Here is a 24,054-nt window from a genome sequence, read left to right as displayed (position 1 = left end):
GTCAGTGAACACCTGTCTACCCTTGGGACTCAGTAGCACATTTATATCCTGGTGTATTATACCAGGTGTCCAACTCTTATTAATGATGATTCTGCTTGGTAGGGTTTTAAGCCTTTTTAATGATTCTGGTTTTTTTTTTTCTGTAACCCTGAATAACTTCTTTGGAAGAAGAAACCAAAGCAGGGGGAAATTGAGAAGCTAGATAGATCAAACTGCTTTTCAGTGATCTTATAGTCACCAGGATCCTTTATCATGGACTTCTGTTCAGATATGAAGTTAGAAAATGTTATTTAGGCTTATTCAATAATTATTTTACTGCGTATGTCACCATGTTAAACATTGGGGGACATAAATAAAGTTTAGATAATACATGATACTGTCTTTAGGGAGCTTATAAGTGTGGATTGACCCTATCATTGTTGGCATGGCTATTTGAATACTTAGCTGAGTTCAAAGAGGACTCTGAAAAACTCAAAGGCCTGCTTCTTCCTATAATGAACAGTTAAATGAAGAGCATAAAAACTGTTAAACAATGATATTTATTGGAATGTTTCTTTTAATATAGAGCCACAAAAGCAGAGAAGCCTGGACCAAAGCATGGACCAATCAAGCAACAAGTATTTATTACATACCTGTTATATACCGGGAGTTATGCTAAGTGCTGAGGAGACAAGCACGAGTATTGCAATAGTATTTCTAAATGCAATAGAAACTAATGACCTTTTTTTTCTGTATAGGCATATATAGACAAATATATTTCCTGTATTTATCTATTCTTTTCATTGTGCCCTCACAGAGTAAAGGAGAAAATTCATCTTTGATTAACAACTAAAATGGATCATTAGACAAATATTTCAAATTTTATCTCTTTTTTATTCTTTTTTTCCCACTGGATGGACTAGTTGCATTATTGAATTGATTGAAAATAAGTGGGACAGCTAGGTGGCTAAGTGGATAAAGCACTGGCCCTGGATTTAGGAGGACCCGAGTTCAAATCAGGCCTCAGACACTTGACACTTACTAGCTCTGTGGCCCTGGACAAGTCACTTAACCCTCATTGCCCTGCCCCCCCAAAAAAAATGAAAAAAGAAAAAAGAAAAAGAAAATAATCAGTTGCTTGCTGTCTTTGGGAAAACATTCCAGAACATTTTCATGTTTCAGCATCATAGACAAATAAGCTTTTTGTGAATTTTCTTCCCTTCCCTTCTCTGCTTATCTAAAATCTATCTTATACCTTGAAGTCAGGTCCAAGTGCTACCTTTTAGTGAAAACTTCATCTATTCCACCCAGCTATATGTACCTCTTTCTTCTCTGATGTCTGTTAATAATAGTTATAGCTTATTATTATTATTTTTTTGCAGGGCAATGAGGGTTAAGTGACTTGCCCAGGGTCACACAGCTAGTAAGTGTCAAGTGTCTGAGGCCAGATTTAAACTCAGATCCTCCTGAATCTAGGGCCGGTGCTTTATCTACTGTGCCACCTAGCTGCCCCCTATAGCTTATATTTTTATAGCGCCTACCATGTGACAGGCACTGTGCTACTATACAGGCTCTCCATACTATATAATCTATCAGTTGATCATGTACTGGCTCCCATTGGTCCTATTGCCATTATGTGGGTGTCAATGTAGCATGTAGGCTTATCTGTTATATCTAATAGGTATGGTTCTCAAATTATGAATTCATTGTATGAGTGTGTGTGTATATATGTGTTGGGCTTTCTACCTTAATTAGATGATAATTTCCTTCTGGGCAAGGACTTTATCTTGTACTTTTTTCAGTATCCCACAGCGCTGTAATGATTGGAATGATGCCACCTGCTGGAGACTTGCTGTGGGAAAGCTCCGCTATGAGGAAAATGCCTCAGAGGGCAAGGCCATGTGGCTTTTCCTTGGCGTCAGGAAATGACGTTTTGCTCATGGGTGCTGTTTATCAAGGCTACCAGCCAATCAACTTGAGGAGCCTCCTATTTTCTGGGAGGAGACAGGAAGGAGGAAAGAGAGCCTGCGCGGAGAGCTCTCGCTTTTTTGGGTTCCTGACTTGATGGTGGTGGTGGCAGCAGAGGACTTCACAGGAAATTTGAGGAAAGATAGGAATGCCAGGCTGTTGGAATTCTGTTCTCAATCTTTTTCTTTCTATTTTTCAATAAACCCTTAAAAACCTAAACTCGTTTTATCAGTGATTTTAGTCAGTTTCCCCCAAAATTGGGGGAACAGATTAGAATCCACATTTAGAATCTTAAATTACACAGTGCCAAGCACTGGACTGAACATGTAGACTATATACTTATTAGCTCTTTGACCTCAGGGGAGTCACAATCTCTTTGAACTATAGTTTTTTCATCTATAAAATGACATAATGCTAACACCTACCTTAAAGGATTGTTGTAGGGTTCAAATGAAATATATATATATATATATATATATATATATACACACACACACACACATACATATGTTCATATGTATGTATATATATCTATATTTATCTTTCTACCCATCTTTCTATCTATATTTCCCAAAGTTGTGAGACTTACTCGAGATAGTTGCAAAGAGCTTACTGAAGTACCTAGCACATAGTAGAAGCTATATAAATGCTAACTATTTAGATCATAGCTATTAAATAAATCTGGCTATAGGCATAATCCATTATACTTCTTCAGAATGCATACACATATACACAGTATTACAGTACTAGATGAAACCATCTGGGCCCTCAAGAAATGTACATTCTTTATCTTTTACCCATATAAAATTTGTGGGATATAATATCAGAAACCCAAAGTACTAGAGAGTGTTGAATCAGGTTTTCTCAGTGCCCTTTTTTCTCTAAATGCAAATTTTAGGGATATCAGGTCAATAGACTAATTCTTTTTAGGACACTTACCATATTATTTGATATCACCTAGTCTTGAATTACAAGCATTACAAGGTACTCTAGTGAATAAAAACAAATGGATGGCATTGGTTTGCAGTTCTCTGGTTGGAGTAAATATTTAGTTTTAATGCCAAACTTCAATCACAATAAGGCATTTTTAACTGATGGCAGGCTGACTAGCTGTTATAGGCCCAAAGCCCCATTGACCACAAGTTAGCTGGCTGATTGTATGTCCTTACATTCAGGGGAGAGGATCCAGGTCACTATTATTAACCAATAAGTAATTCTAAATAGAATTTTGAAATATAAATATAGATGAGGATAAAGATAGAGTCACATAATACAATTATATTGCTGGGACTTTCTTAGTGAGTGAATGGTTTCAAATAGCTCTAATATCACTACTTGTAAACCAATGATTTTAAAACATGCCAAAGCATTAGTTTCCCTCAAGGCTATAGAGATGCCAAATGTACAGTGTTAACAAAAGAAGAAATAAAAATGCATGAGAGGAGAGATAAGGTATTTCTTTTTCTTTTAAAAAACAGTCTACAAAGCCTAGAAAAAACATAGCTGGCATTACCTTTTAAAGTACAGCTGAAAATTCTGAAGAGGTTTAATGGCTCATGCTTATAGCCAGATTTGTTTAACATAGTTATGATATAGAATACTAGTATAATAATAGCATTTATATATAGCTAGCATTTATATAGCACTTACTATGTGCCAGGCACTGTGCTTAGCACATTACAAATTTTATCTCAGTTGATCCTCACAACAACCTTGTGAGATAGATGCTATTATCACCTCCACTTTATGGATGAGGAAATTGATGTTAAGTGACTCACCCAAAACCACATAGTTCGTAAGTGTCTGAGAGAGAATTTGAACTCAAGTGTTCCTGACTCCAGGCCTGGTGCTCTATCCACTGAACCAATGAGATGTCACTATATATTCTGGATAAAGGCAGCATAGCATAAGGGATAGAGTCAATGGAGGAAGAGGTCTTGCCTCTGTTATACATTAGCTTCAAGACAGTGATGAAGACACTGAATCCCTTATTGCCCCCAGGCGACTCTCTAACACTAACAAGTTATAAAGGAGTTACTGATCTGCATCAGTGGTTGGCATGTCCACATGGGGAGTTCCCTCTACAATGATGAATTCCAGGTCAGGGGAAATAAATTCTGGATTGTAAAGGATAGTATAGATAGCAGTTGTACTTTAGTCTCAGTGAAAGGACATATCTATATTCTACATCCCAACAAAAGAAAAACAATACAAATACACAATATCTTCCCCAATCTACTTGGAAGCAGATATATTGGTGTATCTAACTTTTTAGATATACTCAATTTTGGATAAAAGTAATTTTCTCCTCTTTTCCTCCTTATTATTTCTAAAATAGTAGCCTAGGGGGCAGCTAGGTGGCACAGTGGATGAAGCACTTGGCCCTGGATTCAGGAGGACCTGAGTTCAAATCCGGCCTCAGACACTTGACACTTACTAGCTGTGTGACCCTGGGCAAGTCACTTAACCCTCATTGCCCTGAAAAAAACAAAAACAAAAAACCCCCAAACAAGGAAACAGTAAAATAGTAGTCTAATTATGGAGATACCTGATGTAGAAATACTTTTATTTGGCTTAATCATGCCACAAACATAGCTGATGTCTAATAATATGTTTTCTAAGAGGTCTGGGTATCTTGAGAAACTATCATTCTATCATCTATAATAAAGAATCATTGGAAGCTGGAGATTAGGTAGCAGTTGGAAAATGGAATGGCGTGGGGGGGGGAAGGTGACATAGGGCTGTTCTCTAATCTGCACTGTCTATGCCATCTGGACTTCACCTTACCACCCCCATGCAAGTTCACCTTTTGAATATTATTGTGACATTCATGTGCATTGGGAAACCAGCTTCTACTAGTTCCATATAATTTTCCAAAGCAACCTTCTAGGGAAAGCATAACTGAGCTGGTAACTATGGCCTGGATGGAAAAAGAAGTATCTTATTTATCTCTGAGAGGTAGTGGGGGAGAAAGTCACTAGATTTGGAGTCAGAAGATGTGGGTTTGAGTCTTTGTACAATTAAATACTGACTGTGTGACTTTGAAGAAGTAAGAACATTTCTGAGCCTCATAGAGATTTGAACCTTTGTTTTCACTTCTAGAAATTAGTACCTTTAGTAGTAATCTCATAAATTTATCTTGAAGATCGAATGTCATAATAGATGCAAAATGTTTTGTAAATTTAATGCATGACATTAGTCAATTAATTAATAAATATTATGTACAGGGGTATGGGTGCTCAAGGAGGACTGGTACGAGGGCTCACTAAGCCCTTTTCAGGACTGCTTATTCACTTTTGGTATCCACCTGGCATTCAACTCTCACTTGTGGCTCCAAGAAGCTGTGGCACGTGCAGTGGCCACACCCTGTAAAGCATCTTAGCTTATGGACTAAACCAGGTGGTGGGTAACTGATGGGTCACAAACCCCGTTACAGGGGTATCTGCCCCAAGTATGTGAAAACTTCCCAGGTGGAGTGGGCAGATGAGAACAATTTGTTTCAATGAACACGAAAGCATCTGGAGCAGATGACATGGAGCTCTTAGAGCTTAGTCAGACATCAAAGACACCAAAAATCATCCACTGCATCCTGGGCCATTGGCAGTTGTCCTGACTTTATCTTGCCAGTGAACTTCAGTGACCAGAGGGTGAGGCTGATGACTTTGTGCAACTTTGCCTCACTTAAATCTAATCCACACAAAAGTCAGGACTCGTGATGTCATTGGTCTTCAAAACCAAAGGACAAGCAACTACCACCAGCAGCACCATTATTTAAGCCACTATGCGCTAAGCACTAGACATACAAAGATAGAAATTAATAATTACTGCTTTCAAGCAATTTGCATTTTATTTTTATGATATAAGTGAAGGCTATTTTATAAAAACTGAGGTTTATTTTTTTTTATTTTTTGCAGGGCAATGAGGGTTAAGTGACTTGCCCAGGGTCACACAGCTAGTTAAGTGTCAAGTGTCTGAGGCTGGATTTGAACTCAGGTCCTCCTGGATCCAAGGCCAGTGCTTTATCCACTTCGCCACCTAGCTGCCCCCAAAGCTGAGGTTTTATGTAGCATTTAAAGGAAAGAGCACTTAAAAGGCCACAACAGAATGAAGAATGGTCTGGGAGTCAATTGCTTTTTTAAATTTTTAGTAGTTTTTTTGTCAGCCAGGGCAGAGGTTGAAAAGCATCTTGTCCAGTTGGCCTTGTTGATATATTTGGGGAGAGAGGGATACATTTGAAGTTGGAGAACCATTTTTGTAGGGTCAATGGGTTTGCTATGGTATCAGATTTCCGTCTTTATTCTAGGCTGATCCTGTCCACTGAAATGTTCTGAAAATTTGTCTGTTGACAACTTAAATGATTTTTTAAAAAAAGTTCTAAAGAAAAATAGCTGATACTAGGTTCCACAATGAACTCTTTTAATACATATGATAATGTTTAGTCTTTAGAATAAGCAAGATTTTTATCATGTAATAACAACCTTTTCTCAAAACAAACTGGATGAAGAGGCAAAATGAAACCCTTTGTAAAACTGAGGAAATATTGACTAGCTCTCCCAGAAGATTGGCCATAGAGCTGGTCATGGGAGGTAGTTATTATTGTAAGACTATAATGATGATAGTGGGAGGGGGTAAGGGGAGAGCACAGAAAGTTTACCACATTCGAATGATAGTGCCCGTGGGCAGGAGTCCAGCAAATCTTCCACAAGAGAGATAATTATGAGACAGTTGTACAGCAATGTATGTTGTAGCATGCAGGAATGCCCTGGTGTGCTGACCTCTCTGCTCCAAGCAGCTTGGAGATTGGCCTGGCACTCCAAATTACATTTCTTCCTGGCTTATAGAGGGAACTACAGATAAAGTGGCCCACATTTTACCCCATTTGGGGCAAGCAGAGAACTCACTCTTAGAAAGCATCTTACGGTCTTTGTCTATCTGTTTGGGTCTTGGGATTTCTGATGCCTCCAAACGCAGGTCAGTCATTTGGCAGCTGCCAGATGAGGAATCCCTTGCATCACACAGAGCTTTGTCAAGGCGGGGTGGAGTGGGGAGGGAGTAGAGAAATGACACAGGAAGCCCCCTGATTGGGAGATATGTATTTCACACTGTTAGCAGACTTAATTGACCATTTCATTGTGACTGTGTTTTCAGAATGCTTGGCAGGCAAGTATGTGGTACACTTTTGAGATTTTTCTCAAGAGGCTAAAAAAAGGAAGGGGAAGGGGAAGAACGACCTAGGCACTATTCAAAATACCCAAGAGGAGGGGGGAGGGTGCTGGGACTGGTGTCAAGAAGCTCTCAGTCATATTGCTAAGGGATATTGCTTCTTCAGAAGAACTGGATTTTTTTTTTTAAAGGAAGACATAATTAAAGAGGACCATTATCCAATGAATGAAATAATACATTGCCAAAAATTATGCTGAAAATAACAGTATATACCTAATATAAACCATCTGCAAAAAGTTGCTGGCATTGGAATTATGAAGACTTGTGTTCCAATTCTGGCTATATCACTAACTGTCTTTGTGATCTTGGCCAAGACCCTTAATCTCACTGAATTTATTTGTGTGTAAAACAGGAAGGTTAGACTAGTTTCATAAATCTGGAGTTGATAGAGTACTCTGAGGTCATCTCATCCAAAGCTCTTATTTTACAGATAAGGAAACTGAGGCCAAGAGGGGGGTAGGGGACTTGCCTGAGATCACACAGGTAGTAAAATGATCAAGCCTAGACTTGAACTGAGTTACTCCACTTCCAGTCCTCCTTTTCATTGTAGTACAATGCTTCTCTAAAGTCCTTTCTGGTTCTAAATATATGTTTCTCTCTCTCTCTCTTTCTTAGTGAATAAGCAACATCTGGCATTACACACATAGAGTTAGAAGGGATCTCATCTCAACTATTTTCCTTTACTATGGAAATTATTGTGGGATCACTTAAATGAAAACAAATAATCTTTCATGTATAGAACTTCAGTCTGGTTGCTTCCCCCCTTTTAAAAAATTGATATCCTTTTATTTCATTCAAAAGGGAGGCCTGTGAGGACTAAAAAGAGGAGGGCACTGTCTCTTTATGAATACTAATAAGGAAATCAAGGGGGACAATGGCACTTCAAGTTTCATCTTTCCATTTCCTAGAGGCGCAAACTCTGCAAGTTGTCACCTTGGTGTATTCAGAGCCTTTTGAAGCACTAGACTCCTCCAGAGAGAATGTCAGCCCCAGCCCTGGGCAGTTTTGACAAACAGAGTATATATTGATACATGATAAAGTATGCTAGAAATCACCCCAGCGCTAAAGGCTACTATAGTTTTAATATCATCATTTGAATTAACAAGCATTCTGTGGAGAAATAATGAGCTTTCATTATTCAGGACATCATCCTTACCCGGGGAACTCAGAAACCATTAGCTCTTGAGAACTTAATGAAAAGATGATAAAGAATGTTTTAGATAAAAGTTTGAACGGGCGCACTTGGTAACTGAGGTAAAATATTAATGTTTCTTTGGATGATAAGTTAGTGTTACTAAACTAGGGCTTGCTGAGGAAGGGTGTGCCATGCAGGTGTGTGGTCAGGCCACACCTGGGTTGAGGATGAAGGAGTAAAATGGAGTGTGTTAGCTTGAATGGAAGGCCCTGTCAAAAATATTTTCTCTTGGGGAGGGGATGGGGAAAAGGTCACTAGCTGTTTGGTGAGATCCAAGGTTTCCTTTCCTTCAGTAGACAAATTATCATGGTATAAAGAAAAAAAGAAAAAAAAGGAAGGGAGAGACCTACAATGAAAAGAGTCATCAACAAGTTTTGTTCTAACTACATTCTCTTTCCTAGAAACACACACACACATACACACAAACACACACACACACAGAGTATACTTTTATTTTCTCAGTATTGTTGAGCAACTGAATCCTATAAGTAGTTTTATAACTATTTGTCTAATTTAAATTTGTTGAAATCAACATTTTCTGTATTATTTGGGTTTTCAAATCGTAATATAAAGTAGAAATTGAGAAACTAAAAAAAAACCAAAGGAGTGAAAAAAAGAGAAGTTGGGAGGAATAAGAAGGGAAAGAAGAGGTTATGCATCTGTAAGTTCTATATGCAGAAATAGGTACATTTTCAAATTGGCATATGGGACCTGATCAGCTGCTGACAAAAGATTGGTTCCAGTTTTCAAATACCATGGAACAAATTTAAAATGCTTTTTTGAGCACAAAAAATATTAGCTTGATTTAAGATAATTCATCTTTATGATAACAGTTAAATAAAAATAATTAAGTTAATAACAATTTTTATTGGATTAATGAACCCCCACATTTTCATATCTCAATTGTTATTAAATTCTAATTTTAGCTAAATAAATAGTATTTTTACATACTTTGATTTATTCTCTTTTTTAAACCTTATATCAAGTTATTTTCTATACTTGAACTGTTTACCCATGCCAATTTACAGGAAGGCAGGAGTAAATTTGTAAATGGGCTGAATTATATTTGGGGGTTTTGAGTGTATATTTTTTAGATTTGTGTTTTAGATATTGACTATATCTAAAAATGAACTTTTGGCAAACACTGTTTGGTGTAAGCCATATTTCTTACATAAATAACGTTACTAAGTAGCTCATGTTTACACTTTAATGTTAAGTATAAAACTTTGTATAATAGGAAATAATATGCTTCAATCGAACTTGTCTTAGATTTTTCTAGCAGGGGCCACTGGCCTCATTCAATTTTTCTACATGGTAAGAATTCCATTTCAAGCCATGGTCTGATTTCAGCTAACAAATGATTGTCTTTCACAAAAGAATTATTAACAGGACCCTAATTAGTCACTTTAATGGATTAAACTATTAATTAATTTAATTATTTTGGGTTTAGGCACATTAGTATGAATTGGAGTTTTAGTTAGGCCTCTAAATATAGAAAACTGTGTATGCAGAAACTGGTTTATTAGCAAATGGGCCAACGAATCTGAAAATAGTCTTGTAGAGACACTGCCCAGTCACTGAGGAAGGTTCAATTCAGGGTATCAATAATAATGAAATTGATAATAATAACTAGAAGAATAAGAATAAAAATCTACTTTCATTGAGTTAAAAAACTAAAGAGTAAGAAAACTCCAATTGATTGAACAAAAGTCTCACTTGAAAATTTAAAAAAATTATTTCATTTTTAATGTTTCCTATCCAGTTATATATATATGGAAGCAAAAGAGTATATAGGGGAACATGGAAGCAAATTTTTTGTTCTTACAACTAACCTATTAAAATGAATATGAATTTTAAAAAACAAAATAAGTAACAGAGGTACACTCTTATATGTTAAATTTTTGTTCTTATATATTTGAATGATTCTTAGAAAGTTTAAAATGAGAAAGCTTGAGTGGAATCTAACAAGAAACAGAGGGTATTTCTTATTAACAATTATTTTTGGGTTCTGAGTTGTTCAATTCAGAAAGTTTAAAAATTAAATTTATAATGTCTTTAATTATTACATCAACATTTTCTTTAAATTTTTTGCATGCCATGGGCGAATATCTGTCATGGATTCTAAGATAGCATGACCACTTCTTCTTAAGGTTCATATCATTTTTACTTCTATAACTGGTTCTTCCTTTAGATTTTGGGATAATTATGAATGGTAAAGTTATTGAAGGATTGGAGGTGGGGAGGTAAAAATTTTTTAAACTGAAGGAAGTATGATCGAGAGCTGTAAAGGAAATTGGAGGTCATATAGTCCAGTCCCCTAATTTTATAGACAGGAAAACTGAGGCACAGAACAGTCGAGAGACTTGTCCAGGGGCACATAATCAATAAGAGTATGAAGTAGGATTTGAATCCAAGCCTCCAAGTTTTCAGGTGCAGCACTCAACCCACTGCCTCTATCACCAGTGAACTTCCTGTTAAAATTCTACAATTCATTATTAAATCTTGTAGGTGCTTACAAAGGAAAAACAAAGATCTCCCTGAGTGAGCATAGGTTCAGCAACAGCAATTCATGCCACACTAGTCTCATTTCCTTTTTTCCCTTGGTTACTAGTGAGGGAATGTCACATACATGGTAAATTAGGATTTTGACAGATCATTGGGAAAAATCCTTCAAGATATCCTTTTGTACAAGATAGAAGATGTGGGTTATATAACAGTCAAGTGGCCTAATGAATTGACCCCACCCAGAAGTGATTATGGAGTGATGTCAGCATTTTTGTCAGTGACTTGGATGAAAGGAGAGATGTTAAATGTGTTAAATTTACTGATGACATGAAACTAGAAAGAATTGTTAATCTGTTGCATAAAAGAGTAATGATCCAAAAAGATTTCTATAGTCTAGAAGAGGGGTGTCAAACTCAGATAGAAATGCCACTAAATCATACATAAGGATTCCTGTGGGCCACATATTGACTTAGAAAACCACACATTACCATTATCTATTTTTATTTATTTTGGTAAGTACTTTCCAATTACATTTTAATCTGTTTCCTTGCACTAGGGAGCCTTATGGATCACAAGTAGCCCTGGATCACATTTTTAACACCTCTGGCCTAAAACAATGAGCCAACTTTGGCAAAACAAATTTTTCTTTCCAACCAAATATGTGATTTCATTATAGGAAAGGGAACTCCTAGAGGGGAAAATCCTTTTACAAATATGCATTGGCACCTGTTCTTCAATTTACACACTTAGTGAGTGGCCTGGGGACACTGAGAGGTTCAGTGACTTACCTAGGGTTACATAGCAAATAGTTAATAGAATAAGTTTAAAGGAATATACTTGAATTTTTAAAAAATCAGCTGCATACAGTTAAAAAAGGGGAGGGAAATAGATAAAGAAAAGTTTGTGTGACAAAGACCTAGGGGTCTTAGTGGATTGTACGCTCACTAGGAGTCTTCTTTATGACTTCAGTACAAAGAATCCTGAGCTAGAGAGAGCCTTAGGGATCACCTAGTTCAAACATCTAATTTCTACTGATAAGGAAACAGATCTTGAGGTATTGAGTGATTTGGCCAAAAATTACACAGTTAAGACATTTAATGGCAGTTCTGGGTCTTTTGACTTTCCAAACTAGTGCTACATTTACTATACTACACATCCAAAAATCATATTGTAATTTAAAAATTATGATGTTTCATTCATAGAAATTAGGCCTTGTACTCAGATAGACCTGGATTCAAGTGTTACTCTGATGTTTATGAACTATGTGACCCTGAAAAAAAGCACTTAACCTCAGAGTTCCCCCAGGAAATGCTGTAAGGTTATAAATTGCAGAGCAGTTGCTAATCTGCAGAGTTAGAGGAAGTTTCTTTGTCAAGAATTCCCTACACCAGTAAAATCATAGGTCCAGATTTAAAAAAAAAATCTAGAATAAGGTAGACATAATCTTACTGTACTCTGTCCTGGACAGACTACTTACAAATTATTGAATTCAATTGAAGTGTCATATTTTAGGAAGAATAAATTTAGGAAGCGTATTTTAGGAAGACAATTTGGAGCATATCTAGGGAAGGATGATCAGGAACCGTGAGAATGGAACTCATACCATACAAAGATCTGTTGAAGGAGCTGGGTATAATTAACTTAGAGGAGAGAAGATTTGAGGTAGAGATGGGTGAGTTACCTTCAAATATTTAAAAGCTGATGAGAGAGATTAGACTTGTTTACTTAAACTCTAGGGTGCAGAACGCTAAGCAATGGGTGGAAGTTGTAGAAAGGCAGCTTTATACAAACAAAGATAATGATTAGAGCTGTCTACAATTGGAATGGATTGACTCTGGGTGTGATAAGCTCCTCATCATTGCAAGTATTGAAACAGTTATTGGATGATTGCCCAATGGAGATGTTATTGAGAGAATGAGTTTTTGAGCATAGGTCAGACTAAATAAATGACTTTTGAGATCTCTTCCAACTCTGGGATGCTTTGATTTCTATGGTCTGTGATTCTGTAACAATGTGGGTAATCTGCTTTGGGAACCACATTTTAGGAAGGACCTTAATAAGCTCTAGAATGTCCAAATGTGGGGATTCAGAATGATGCAGGAAACTGGAAACCTTGTTTTTCTATGAAGATAGAACATAAAGATGCTTAAAGGAACTGGAGAAAATACTCAAATACAGGTTATAGTTGATAATCTGTGAGATCTGTCCCAGCTCTTAGAGTCTATCATTCTACTCCACAATTTGCAAATGGATTGACCTATATATAAGACTAAGCTATCTTCTATCTATCTGGTGTGTATGGGGTGACCAGGAGGACTAATCCCTCTGGTCTGAAGGCTGCTGAGTCCTTTTCAGGGTTGCTCTTTTACCTTTGGTGTCCACTTTTCATCTGTGGCTCCAAGAATCTGTAACATGGGTTGGGAGATGAGCAAAATCAGGTTGAGGGGCCTCAAACTCATTGGTGATTAGGGGGATGTCTACCTCAAGCATGTGAATACTCCTCAGTGGAATGGTCAGATGAGAAAAATTTGTTCTAATGTCTACAAAAGTGGCAGAAGCTGGGGCCATGGAGCCCTTAGAGCTTGGTCAGACATACATGATACCATGGTCATCTGCTGCATCCTGGACCATCGCCAGTCATCTTGACTTTTGTCTCGGCGCTGGACTTTGATGACTTGGCAAGAGAGTGAGGCTGACAACTTTGTGTAACTCTGCCTCACTTAAATACAATTCATGCACAAGTCAAGATATCACCTGTTATGTCACTGATCCTCTTTGAAAATGGAAGACCAACAACAAAACCATTCTTTCCTCCCTCCCTCCCTCCCTCCCTCCCTCCCTCCCTTCCTTCCTTCCTTCCTTCCTTCCTTCCTTCCTTCCTTCCTTCCTTCCTTCCTTCCTTCCTTCCTTCCTTCCTTCTTCCCTCCCTTTCTTTCTCTCTCTTTTTCTCTCTTCCTCCCTCCCTCTCTCCCTTCCTTCTTCCCTCCTTCCCTCTCTCCTTTCTTTTTCCCCTTTTCTCTTTCTTTTTCTCTCTTCCTTCCTTTTTTCCTCCCTCCCTTTCTCTTTCTTTTTTCTCTCTTCCTTCCTTTCTATCTATCTGCTATCATCTGTTATAGAAATTCTTCAGGACAAATGAAAATGTAAGGTTAAAATTTGTTGAATTAAAAATGAAATTGATAAATTAGTCTTTGATACATAAAAGCCAACCACTTGTTAATGAAATGATTTTATTTTCCCTTTTAAACAACTTCATTGTTCTAAAGCCTCAAAAAACATTTTTTTTTCTGAGTTTAGGCAAATCCTACCTGTCAATGTATGGATAGAAGGTCAGATTTAGAATTTGGCACTTTCCTAACTGCTCTATGATATACAGAAGGGTGAAGTCAGATTGGCCTGCAGTCAGGCACAGATAGGTTGGGGGTTTCAGGCAAATGTCAGTTGCCACTTTTAGAAATTCCATATGGATAGTTTGCTACATGTCTACAATAAAACCCTCATGCAATAAATAAAGAAAACATATATAAAAGTTCACATTTTATTGGGTGTAAAGCTCTTAAAGGACTTCTGTTCACAAAGAGCATAAAGATTACAGAGTTTGAATGAGTGCACCCTTGCTAAAATGTGTGAGCCCTGCTGTTTTCTTCCCTTGACTGTAGAAGTATGCCCTCTTTTTGCTCTTTAATCTTTCTGCTTGGCATGATGTACACACGGAGTGATTACATCTCCGTCCCACCTGTGGACTGTTGACAGCTAGAACAGGTATTGCCTGCTAGCCAGACATGGAAGGAGAGGTTATACTAGGATCCTGAGTGTAAATTTTCCTCTGCATCACTGAAATGAGAAATATGAATGGTGAGGAAACAAGAAAACAAATGGGAATAAGCTATCACATAAACACTCTGAAGTCAATGTTGGATGCTAACAGATGCATTTAGGTAAATGCTCTTATCTCAAGAGGTGTTATCTTCTGGGGATCCTTCTCATAATTTTGTTTTAAATTTGAACAGCTGTTGTTTAGCTACCACAGACCACAATTTATCCACAGCTTGGGGCCATAAAGGTAGCTTTAGTGCACTGTTTCTTTCTTTCCCCCCTTTTATTTGATTTAATTTCCCTGCATCTGACACCAAAATGCTGTATGTTATTTGCATATCACAATATGTACTTTTGTAGATCCCATAAGTACTCAGGTGCTAAAAATGGAAGAAAAAATAACAAATAGAGGAAGTTCCCCATGACACGTTTTAAAAGAAAGGAAGAAGGCCTCTCAGGTTTCACCTACAAGTAAAATATTCTGACAATAATAGCTCCTTCAACAACAGAGCTGGTTTTTCGAGGGTGGCTGGTTTATACGGTGACTGCAGAAAAACGGATGTTTTTTTTGGCAGTAGAACACAAGTGCACTTATCTGAGTTGAGCCCTGGGGCTTGCCATACAGTAACTGAAACAAAACTTTAGCCTTACTTAAGAAACCAACAAATGTGGCCACTTGCATAATCTGAAATACTCTCTGAAAGAAACATTCATGGCTTTCTTTTCCCTGATGGGACTTTTTTTTTTTTTTTTTTTTAAGACAGGTCACTCCTTCAAACAAAGGGGAAGCCCAGGAAAGATGGGAAGAGAGAAATGAAAAGAGTGTGCCTGTCTGTGAGAATTTCTAAAAAAGCTCTTTTGTCACTTACCGGACCACATTCAGTCATGGAGATTTGTCATATTGGGAATGAGTTAATTCAGAACAATGAGTTGGTGAGAGGCTGGACTAGAAGGCAATTCACATCAGTGTTTGATGGGTTTATGCCTCACCCTAGCCTTGACCACAGCATCTAAATGCTATTAGGCACAGGTCACAGGACTTTGAGGGCCCTTTTTTCCTCTTTAGCCCCTGATCTCAATTTGCTCAATTTCCCCTTCTTTCAATTCAAGCAAATGGGGAACCTCCTTGGCCACAATTCTGTGTTTGTAAGTTGTGTGGAGGCTGCTCCACTCTGCCATCCTAAGCTTGTCGAAAAATGTAGTTTGACCTTTAAGCCTTGGCCCATTTTGAATCTTTGTTTATTGCAACAAACGGAAGTGAGACATGATCCTTATTGCCAAAGAGCAATGGGGCTCACTGATTGACTCTCTGATTTGGTTATTGGTTTCCTTGCAAAGAATGGCAAGTGCCAAGCCAATGATTTCACAGACCTGATTTCAGACACCCACACATCCCTCATACACATACATCAGTAAAGCCAACAAGTGCAAGGAAATCATCCTGCCGGCAAGTTATACAGCAAAAGCAGGAAAGATCCACACCTGTCAGAAAGATGCAAATGAAAAGCTGAGTCACAGGGGAGCATTTATTTCCACACCAGACCTACACTTAGAAGTGGTGGAAAGGAAGGGTCAGGGTACTTTATTTTGTGATTTGGTTTTGCTTCAGTTGTATCTACATACGTTCTATAGAACAAAATTTGAGTGTTTGGACAACTGGGAACCTAAAGCATTGTAATCCTAGGTTTGGGGATGTTAAAAGTCCTTCTGGGTGTGTGAAGTTGGTCAGGAAGTATCTATATTCTTCTTTTCCTCCCACACATCCAGGAAAGTGGACAAGAATGTGAAATGTCATTGCTCCATCCACGGAAATATGAAAAGCGTTGTTAAAAATGAGTGAAGGTGGGGGCGGCTAGGTGGCGCAGTGGATAAAGCACCGGCCCTGGATTCAGGAGGACCTGAGTTCAAATCCGACCTCTGACACTTGACACTTACTAGCTGTGTGACCCTGGGCAAATCACTTAACCCTCAGTTGCTTCGCCAAAAAAAAAAAAAGTGAAGAACTGGCAACACACTTTCTTTCTTTCTTTCTTTTTTTTTTTTTTTTTTTGAGACATTGGGAACCTTCTTTATTGGCAGTTTTTACGCAAGGGGGAGGGATGGCAGAGGTCGTAGGGGCGCGCGTGCGCAGAACGGCTCCGTCTCGACTTCTGGACACGCTGGGACCTGCTGAGACCAGCGCTGAATCGAAAAGCAACACACGTACTTTCAAGCCAAAGAGCAACAGTTTAGTTTGAAAAGAAGGTTCAGATCACATGTGCAGCTTGGTATAAATACCATCGATTTATTATTATTCCTCTGCTGGTTCTTTTTTTTTCTCCAGAAATCCTTAGGAAGAATTGAAAAAGGTAAGAATAGATAGAATCATGGTACAGTGGAAAGAACACAAGCTTTAGAGATAGAGAACATGGATTCAAATCCTGACTTGATGCTAACCACCTGTGTGACATTTCAAAAGTCACTTCACCAACGTGGGGCTCAGTCTCCTTATCTGTAAAATGAGGGTATTGGACTCCATGGTCTCTGAGATTCCTTATTGCTTTAGAATTATAATCCTACTGAGAAGTCTCATGAGAAACTTCGACCCTGTGAAATATCTAAGCTGATTTCCAAACCAAAGAGGTTCAGATAAGCTCCTGGTAATCATCATCTTTGGCACTTCCACAATCCCTTTCATTTGAGCATTTCAAAGAGTTTGACAAACATTAATTAAAGCCAGACTGAGCACTCAGGAGAGATAGATAAGGGGAGGCAATTTCAGCAGTTCTAGGCTAGAACATGACTAGCTCTGCATCCCCCCCACCCCCTTTCTGAGGAGCACTTGGCTATTCTACCCAGAAAACCAATGGAGGGCAGAGAAGGAGGGAGACCTCTCTAGATGTATTTTCTGAGGAAAGCTAGTGAAGTTCGCTTAGAGGGATTGGATTTGGCTTTTGTCCAGGGTGGAGGTTAACAACACTGCTCTCACCCCCAAATGTCACGTGGGCAGTCAATGAGCACAGAGGGGGAATGCTAGTTTCATTTTATAGCAGCCTTAGTCATCAGCCTCTCAGGCAGTGTTGTGGTGTCTGGGGACCTTCAGGAGCATTCTCTGCTCCCATCTGACTAAGAAATCAGAGGCCCATCTATTGACTGAGTTGCTCACCCTGTTTTCTGTTGCATTTACTGGACTGCTACTTAGGGTACTCTTCATGGATTGCTAACACTGCACAGCCATGTCTACTTCAAGCCAGATAACAAAGGATCATAGAATAACCCCAGCGGTTGTGGGATATTTAGCTTACTGGCCTCTCATCTTAACATACTTATTTTAGATGTTTAACTGAGGTGAACCATAACTCAGAATCTACTGAGGCTCACTAACGATGATTACTTGAAATGAAATCATACTCTAGATCCCTGAAAAAAAAAATGGTGAAGTCGTATTGATTGTCTACCTTTAGATCTAGAGCTTAAAGGACTTCAATGACCACTTAGTCTAACTGCCCCTTTTTTTTTGGGCAGGGCAATGAGGGTTAAGTGACTTGCCCAGGGTCATGCAGCTAGTAAATGTCAAGGGTCTGAGGCTGGATTTGAACTCAGATCCTCCTGAGTCCAGGGCTGGTGCCTTATCCACTTCACCACCTAGCTGCCCCTAACTACCTCATTTTAATGAGGCTTGAAGTGGTTGTCACTTACAAAACATCATACAGGTGGTAAGCATCAGCAGCAGGGTTGCAATCCAGGTCCTCTGCCTCTAGGGTACAGTAGATGGAGTGCAGGGCTTGAAGTCAGGAAGACTCATCTTCCTGGGTTCAAATCTGGCCTCTGATAATTACTACCTGTGTGACCCTGGGCAAGTCACTTAACCCTATGTGCCTCAGTTCTTCATCTGTAAAATGAGCTGGAGAAGGAAATGGTAAACTACTCCAGTATCTTTGCCAAGAAAACTCCAAATGGAGTCATAAAGAGTTGGATACAACTGAAATGACTGAATAACAACAAACCTCTGCCACTAGAGCTTTTTCCTTTGTTGCTGTTCTGGAGTTGAATCTGACTGGCATTTCCTTTGTCTCAATAGTAGTTCATATTTATAAAGTGCTTTACTCTTTATGAAGAGCTTTGTTCTCAATTGGTTTATAAGGTAGATTGTGCTAGAATTATTATTCTCCCTTTTCAGATGAGGAAACTGGTTTTCAGATAGATTATATAACTTCCCCATGACCAGTCTGTCAGTCACTAAACATTATTAAGTGCCTACTGTATGCCAAGGAGTGTGCTAAGTGCTTTGGATGCAGAGAAAAGTAGAAGACAAGTAGCTGGTCTCAAGGAGCTCACAATCTAATGGGGGAAATAACACGCAAATGACTATGTACAAACAGAGGGAAAGCACTAGAAGTAAGGGAGATCAAGAAAGGCTTCCTGCAGAAGGCAGGGTGTTAGTGAGTCACACAGTTTATTTGAGTGTGGAGCTGGAATTTCAGTGCTTTCCATTAAATCAAGAAATGGTTTGGACAATTTAGGGACTGGCTTGTTTAGAATAAATGAAACTGGGGCAGCTAGGTGGTGCAGTGGATAGAGTACCAGCTCTGGATTCAGGAGGACCTGAGTTCAAATCCGGCCTCAAACACTTGACACTTACAAGCTGTGTGACCCTGGGCAAGTCACTTAGCTCTCATTGCCCTGCAAAAAAAAAAAGAATAAATGAAACTAAAATGACTTTTCAGAACAATTAATATCATGATATAGGTAGGGTATCTGGGTATTCAGTAGGGTGTTTGGGCATCTGATCAAGAATGTTGTTTCTAGAGGCCTTACTGATAAGTTCATAGGATTTTAGAATGAGAAGGACCTCAGAAGGTTTCCAATTCAACCCTTTATTTTCTTGATGCCGAAACTGAGGTTGAAGTCCTTTGCTCAGGGTCACCCATATAACATGTAGCAAAGCCAAGATTTGGAGTCATGTGTCCTGGCTTCAGATCCTTCTATGTTACACTGTATTATGCTGCTTCCCAATCATGCCTCAGTCCTTAAACAATTTTCTCTTTCTCCAACCAGGTGTGTATGAATTCATGAATAGGCTTGAATCTGGCTGGCCTTGCTCTGACACATTTATGTATGCCAAAGAAATGGGCTATGATACATCAATCCATTCATTTTGGCTGTCCTCATCATCAGTGATGATTAGTACACCATTGATTTTACCTCCGGGAATTGTTGCAAGATCAGTTTGGCTGTGATGATCAGTGCTGATCATAAAGATAGCTGAAAGGAATGAATCTACTAGATATGGCCTTTTTTTTCTCTGTAGGTGTAACTTTTCTAGTAAATGTTTAAGGCTTACATAGACATATGCACACCCAATGCATTATTTATTTACTTTTACTTTACTATACAAATAATAGGAGTGGCAGATTTAAACACAATGCTATGTGTTTATCTGTTTCCCTGCTACAAAATAAAAGCCCTTCAAAAATGTGACTTTTGAATAGTTATTTCCTCATAACTCCTACAGTTAGAGTTAATTGTACAGAGCAAACTTGATGACAAATAAAAAAATAAAATATAACTCACAATTCTAAGACAATCAAACTATATTTAGATGTTGATTGATGGACACACAAGGGAGATTTTCTTTTCCTTTCAACTTTCTGACATATGACACTTCAGGTGAGAAGCAAATACTTTAAAGCTGGGATGGACCCAACTGTTTGGAGAATCTGTAAGACTTTAGGTTCTAAGGAATTTGGCTATGCTTCTTGATGTATTTTAGGCACATCCTGTAGGCCTTGAAGCCTTCATGGGATTCATTATTAGCGCTGTTCTGCTGTTCCTACCCTGCTAATTTCCAATAATCCCTTTCTCCTCCACTATTGTTGAGGCAGTAAGAGCTACTAAAGGAAGTCACAAAACCATCCTTCTTAGGTATATTCTAAATTCATGTTATCTATATTTTCAGTTGGTTCCTCATTCCAGGAGCAATGCTTTTATTCAGCTCTGATAAACATTCCGCCACATTCCTCATGATAGCTATTTTAAACGTTATTCTTTCTCTTTAAATCTTCAGCTCCACCCGAACCTCCTGTCTCTCAGGTTAAAGGTTAAATTAAATTAAGATTATTTTACCAATGTGGTACAATGGAAAGAGTACTAGCTCATATCATACAAACAAAATGGAAACATTCCATGGGTATGAAAAGTTTCATCCTAAATAAATTAAAGGAATGAGGATGAAATTATCTTTCAGATGTAGGAAGAGGAGAAGCATTTATTCATGACCAAACACAGATCACAGAAGATAACATGGACAATTTTGATTACATAAAATTAAAAAGTTTTTGTACAAATGTAACCAGAACAGCTAAATATGAAGCAACAGTTAACTGGAGGGAAAATCTTTGAAGCAAGTTTCTCTTATGGTTTCATTTTCAAAGTGTAAAACGAATGGGTTCATATTTATAGGAATAAGAGTCATTCCCCATTTGACGAGTAGTCAAAGGAAATAAATAGGCATTTTTCTAAGAAAAATCCAATCTATAAAGACATATGAGAAATGCTTCAAATCACTAATATTTCAGAAGTACAAATTAAAACAACTCTGAGATTTCATCTCACATCCATTAGATTAGCAAAGGAAAATGATACATGTTGGAGGCTATGTGGAAAAACAGGCATATTAATGCAGGTGGAGGTATAAATGGGTCCTAAATCCCAAAGAGATAAAAAAAGAGGAAAGAGGCCTATATGTATGAAAATACTTATAGCATCTTATGGCAAAGAACTAGAAATTTAAGACTTGGAGGAGAATGTCCATCAGTTGGGGATGTCTCAACAAATGAGGGTATTTGAATGTAATGTAAGGTAATACTATTGTGCTATAAGAAATAATAGAAGGGATGGTTTCAAGAAAACCTGGGACCAATTCTATGAACTGATATAGAGTTATATGGGAATAATTAGAATAGCACTTTATAAAATAATAACGACATTACAAAGGCAAATAACTTTGAAAGACTTAAGAACTCTGATCAATTTGCTGACTACCTATGATTCCAGAGGACTGATGACTAAGTGTGTTACTCATCTCCCACTAGAAATGTGATGGACTTAAGAGGCAGAATGAAACATAGTGTTTTTTGTTTTGTTTTGGCATGGCTAAAATAGGAATTTGTTTTACTCAACTATGCATGTTTCTTACAAGGGTTTTGTTTTTCTTTCTTTTTTCCAATGGTTGGGCAGGGGATGTGGAATTGAGAAAAAGTAAATTATTATTAATTGGAAAAAGTTAAGTTAAAAAAGAAATAACACTTGCTTTAGATCAGTGGTTGTTGTTTAGTTGTTTCAATTGTATCTAACTCTTTATGACCCTATTAGGGGTTTTCTTGGCAAAGATAGTGGAGTGGTTTGCTATTTCCTTCTCCAGCTCATTTTACAGATGAGGAAACTGAGGCAAACATGATTAAGTAACTTGACTAGAATCAAACAGCTAATAAATGTCTGAGGCTGGATTTGAACTCACAAACAATGTCTTCCTGACTCAAGTCCTGGCATTCTATCCACTGTGTCATCTAGCTACTCCTGAGTCACTAGATGAGTTCAGATACTGCCTCTGGCATTTACTACTAGTGTGATATTGATTAAATCACATAACCTCCTTAATCCTTACTTTCCTCAACTATAAAATGACATAATTGGATTCGATAGATGCTTCACAACTCTAAATCTGTGATACTTCATCTTATGACCTACTATTTTACTGAGGAGACTGATACCATGTATTGAATGGTAGCATGATGTAGCAGAAAGCAGATTGTATTCTAAGTTGGGAACACAAGGTCCCAATTAGTGTGAATAAAGAATCCTGTGAAGTGGTAATATGTATTCAAATTCTCACTATTCAAAGTTTAGAATTGTGTAAAATGTGGTAATTGGCTGCAGCCCAATGGAAATAGGCAGTGTGGATTCACCACATCATGGGATTCATTATTAGCACTAATTGGGACCTAGCTATAGAACTAGATTCAAATCTCTCTTCTATTATTTACTAGCTATATGTCCATGAGGAATTAATTTACTCTCATTGCATTAACATTGAGAATGCTGGTTAAGGCATTATTACACTAGAGAAAGCATTACTACACTGTTACTATTAACTTTTCCACTAGGATATTGAAAGAATATCAATATGTGCTATTGATAATGGTGTTCCAGGGTGATTGCATTTGTGATAGAATAGAGGGTATTTATTTATACTTTAAGTATTGGAAGATGGGGGCGGCTAGGTGGCGCAGTGGATAAAGCACCAGCCCTGGATTCAGGAGTACCTGAGTTCAAATCTGGCCTCAGATACTTGACACTTACTAGCTGTGTGACCCTGGGCAAGTCACTTAACCCCCATTGCCCTGGGGAAAAAAAAAAAAAAGAAAAATTGGGATTTTGGGGCAGCTAGGTGGCACAGAGGAAAGAGCACCGGCCCTGGATTCAGGAGGACCTGAGTTCAAATCCGGCCTCAGACACTTAACACTTACTAGCTGTGTGACCCTGGGCAAGTCACTTAACCCCAATTGCCTCACCAAAAAAAAAAAAAATCCTTAAGTATTGGAAGGGACCTAAGAGACCATCTACTTCAACTTGTGCCTGAACAAGAATCTCTTTCACATCATCCTAAGAAGTAGTCATCTAACATCTGCTTTAAGACCCCTGTTGGGGTAGAACCTTCTGAGATACCTCCTTTCAGTTTTGGATAACTCTGCTAGGAAATTTCTCATTCTGTTAAGCCTAAATCTGCCTCTTTTTAAAACTTCCACTGACTACTACCAACTACTATCTCGGGGGCCAACTGGAACAATTCTAACCCCTTTCCTATAACAGTCCATTAAATACTTGAATACAGCTGTGAGGTCTTTGCCAAATCTTCTTCAGGCTAAACACTCCTTGCTCTTTCAACTAATTCTCTTCAACCATGATATCAAGTTACTTCATTATCCTAATTATTCTTCTTTGGAACTCTCTAGCTTATCAATAGCCTTCCTAAAATATGGCTACCAAAATTGTATACAGTATTTCATATTTGGCCTTGTAAACCCAAAGTAGTATAGTGGGATTACAACCTTCCTAGTATTGGATACTATGCCTTCGCTAATACAGTTCTGAGATCTCATTAGGTTTCTTTGTATGCATACCATGTAACACCATTGACTCCTACTGAAATTTTAGTCCATATTATTTTCAAATAAACTGCTGTCTCATTTGTTTTGTGCTTGTGAAGATTTCTTGAACCCAAGTATAAAATTACACACACACCCACACCCACACCCACACCCCCCCACACACACACCCACACCCCCACACACCCACACACACGCACACACAATGCCTGTCCCACGTGTTTT

The 24,054-nt window shown here is 38.1% G+C and overlaps 1 pseudogene; it reads right to left on the bottom strand.

Annotated features, from left to right (window-relative positions):
- Positions 1-15,745: 15,745 nt before the first annotated feature.
- Positions 15,746-24,054, bottom strand: part of LOC122746855 — a 71,621-nt pseudogene continuing 63,312 nt past the window's right edge.

Source organism: Dromiciops gliroides, chromosome 1 (assembly GCF_019393635.1).
Source record: "Dromiciops gliroides isolate mDroGli1 chromosome 1, mDroGli1.pri, whole genome shotgun sequence".
NCBI lineage: Eukaryota > Metazoa > Chordata > Mammalia > Microbiotheria > Microbiotheriidae > Dromiciops > Dromiciops gliroides.
This window is presented reverse-complemented; position numbering and strand designations above follow the sequence as displayed.